Below are 2611 nucleotides of genomic sequence, written 5' to 3'. Positions count from 1 at the left end.
ACTGATACCTCTGTGGATCCTCTCAATTGAAAATGCTCAAATCCACAGCATAAACACACACACAAACAAAATAGTGCATACATTTTCACTGTGTTTCCCTTTAAGCTTAAACGTGGCTACCTTCTCATGGGTTAAATATTTTACTTTAAAAAAATAATTCTTTCCTGGCAATCTCACCCAGAGGTTATGACAGCCTGAGAGGAATGATCAGCTATTGTCTAACATTCTTTTTAAATGTACATTTTGTCCTTCTATTCCCTGGGACAAAAACAAATATAAAAATTAAACATTTTGTGATTTATTTCAAGCCTGAGAATAGATGGCTTTTTTTAGTCTTCTGTCCCGTGGGGCTCTTGAAGTAGCTACAAGCGTATTCCAGTGTAAATGATTCTCAATTGCTTTTGTTGTTGTTGTTGCATTTTTGCATCAATTATATCATTTTATTTACCTTTCCTTCCTTTAATATAAATTGTCCTTTGTCATCACAAAGAGTAGGGAAAGTCATGTATCCTGCTTTTACTTTCAGCAGTTTCAGAGACTGCCATAGGATAATGATGAGGTATAAGAAATACTGGTTTATAGTTCCCATTGTAACAGAATATAAATGGCTACTGAGTTGTAGAAATTGAACAGCATTTCTATGCCAGGAGTAAATCTGCATCACACAACATACAAACATCTGTAGTGTGACCTCATCTAGAATCCAGAATCATTGATAACAGCAGATCCCGAGGGAATTCTTCCTGGTTTTGTATCTTGGGGGAAAGGCAAACTAGGTAGTTAATCATAACTACGCATTGACTAAGTCAGGTCAGTCTTATTAAATAAGACTCAGAAAGGTTTTGTTTAGAGACTGTGATTCCCCAGGGACAGACATATTCAACCATAATTTTCTGTTACCTATGTATTGTATCCAAATACATATACAGAAAATATATCCACTATGTACCTTTGAATATTAACATACAAATAGGTATCTATATGTCTATGAGGTGCTCAGATAGCTTCCACTTCTCCTTCTGGATGGTCTACCATCATTTGCCATCCTGCTTTCTGCTCCAGGAGACGAACCTACATGAACTAAGTCAATTAACTTTTCAATGAGGGGAGGAAATACAAACAAAAGACTGGGCTCAGAATACCTATTTCTGTTACCAACTCAGGTTCAGATGCTCATCACTCAAAGCCAATGATCAAGGGGCAAATGCTGGTAAAAAGGAAAGGTGCTTTATTCAGAAAAGCCAGCTACCTGGGGAGAAGGTGAACTCTTGTCTGAAGACCAATTCCCAAGATCCTGCTCAGCATGACAGTTTGTAAAGGGGAAATGAAGAAATAACCCTCGGTTAATCATTAAAGGAAGAGGTTAGATCCTTCATCATTTTTCCCTTGTGTACAGACTGCTGACTTCTCCTGAGCTTCCTCTGGATGCCGTTTTGCCTATGTGGTCCACCTGCAATTGGATGCCAACCTGCCCATATGGCAAATTTGCTAAAGAGAAGAGGGGTGGGGGTGGGTAGAAAGTCAATCATTCTTTAACTACATAATTCTTCATTCTTATTCTTTATAATCCAGGAAAGAAATCAACAGGTTAGGCAAGTCATCGTGTGCAGTCAGTAAAGCAAAAATCAGGAGTTAGGTTAAACGTCGCCTAGTGATCTCATCTTTTAACATTAGGTGCAGCCCTAGAGTCAGACCTTTTAACTGGATCTCTGGGATTGGTTTGCTGACATAGTTAAAAAATGTGCCTATATGCCACTTGACAGAGAAAGGGGACACTGGTGAGCCCTGGCTTGTAGTAGTGTCATGATAGTTTAAATTATCTCCAGTGATGACAGCATGAAATGCAGTCGGAGAACAAAGCACTGAAAAATTAATTGATTGTAGCATTCATCATGACCATGATAATATTGGTTGTAAAATTTATGGGGTCTTTTAAATTGAAAACTATGATTATCCTACTGGGAACATGAATGAGCATTTGGAACGCCCCAGTGGTAGGTTTGAAGGAGTTTCTCAACCTCTTTAGTCCTTTAAGAAAGTTCAGGTTGAGGTTTAAGCCAGGGCCTGATTGTAAGAACTGCAGAAAAGACATATTAATTAAATACTAGGTGTTTTATGGTAAGCTATATGAAATGATGGAGAGAATAATTGAGATCATAAAGTAATGGGTTAGGGACATTGGGCAGACAAGAACAGAGGCAAAAATAAAATCCCTTGCTTTAAGAGGCAATCCCTAACTTCCGCTATCTGAAAGAATCAGCTTTTCCCTGGACAAAAATCTTTCAGTGACTGCTCTTAGGGACTTAGGAGCTCATGTAATTCTCCTCAACACTCAACCCGACCACTCCACATCACCTTTATAGCAAAAGTTAAATATCACTTGCCCAGATGATGAAATCAAAAACTTGCTTTTAGAGGAAATGCACACTAAAAAGTTATGGGATCTCACTAATCTGTATTGGCAAGAGTCTGGAAAGCATGTAAGTGATTGGCTTATAAAAGTGGTAAACCAAGGAGAATGATCTATAGGGATTAATCAAGCCCAAGTTATCAGCACGTGTGCACCCTTATAGGATTCAAGAATTCACTGTTTCCTCAAGAAACTTAAGAA

The sequence above is a fragment of the Cervus elaphus genome, chromosome 1, assembly GCF_910594005.1.
Source record: "Cervus elaphus chromosome 1, mCerEla1.1, whole genome shotgun sequence".
Taxonomy (NCBI): Eukaryota; Metazoa; Chordata; class Mammalia; order Artiodactyla; family Cervidae; genus Cervus; species Cervus elaphus.
The sequence above is the reverse complement of the archived record's forward strand: the minus strand, read 5'-3'. Positions refer to the sequence as shown.